An 864-nucleotide genomic window follows, 5' to 3' on the forward strand; every position below is an offset into this window, starting at 1 on the left:
CGGAGAGAACCTCGTCGCCACGTCCCTCGACTCCTAAGGTTCGATCTCCTTTCCGCTGTCTCTTTCTGCTTGTCATATGCCCAGATGTGCGCTCTGTGTTAATGCTAATGTAATACGGAGTAGTAGATGATGCTACGTTTTGGATATTTATTCCCAGATGGGGAATAAATGGAACCATGTCGGGTGCAGGGTACATACTAGAATACCACGTGTAGATTTGATGCTTCTAATAATAGAACAAAGTGTCTTCTGCAATTTGAAGAAGGCTTTGATGCACTTTTACTCGATTAGTAACATAGGGTGCGTTTGGTTTAAGCCCCAACTAGCCCAGCCAAAATTTCAGCTGCCAACTTTTTGTGTGCCCTCGGCGCGCACAGGCGTTGGCGAGATTTACTCGGTAGAAGCGTGGGCGTGCGGGCGAACCAATATTTTGGCGGCGTTCCAAACGAAGGCCATATCTCTCGGGCGAGCCAACAAGTCGGTAGGGTCAGCGTCGGCAGTAAACCAAACATAGCATAAAAGCTACCTTAAATTGCCTTTACTTGCATTTCATTCTGTGACAAATGAACTAATGCAATATGCATTAAAATGAGGTGGTGATAATTCTACCTCAGCTGTATGGAGAGACAACGTGTTAGTCAATTGATTATTGTACATTGGAACATTATTGATTTTTGTAAGCACTTTCTATTATCTCACTGAGTCTAATTGGGATGTATGAAGAAAGTTTCCAATTTTGTGTGCCGTACTGTTTCTTACTGCCAGAAATTGGATGCCATATGGCCTCTGACAGCTAGAAACTGTCTGCTTATCCTTTTAGGCTCAGATCCCCTGCTAGAAGTTATCACTGCTAGAAATTGTCTG

The sequence above is a fragment of the Lolium rigidum genome, chromosome 5 (genome assembly GCF_022539505.1).
Source record: "Lolium rigidum isolate FL_2022 chromosome 5, APGP_CSIRO_Lrig_0.1, whole genome shotgun sequence".
Taxonomy (NCBI): domain Eukaryota; kingdom Viridiplantae; phylum Streptophyta; class Magnoliopsida; order Poales; family Poaceae; genus Lolium; species Lolium rigidum.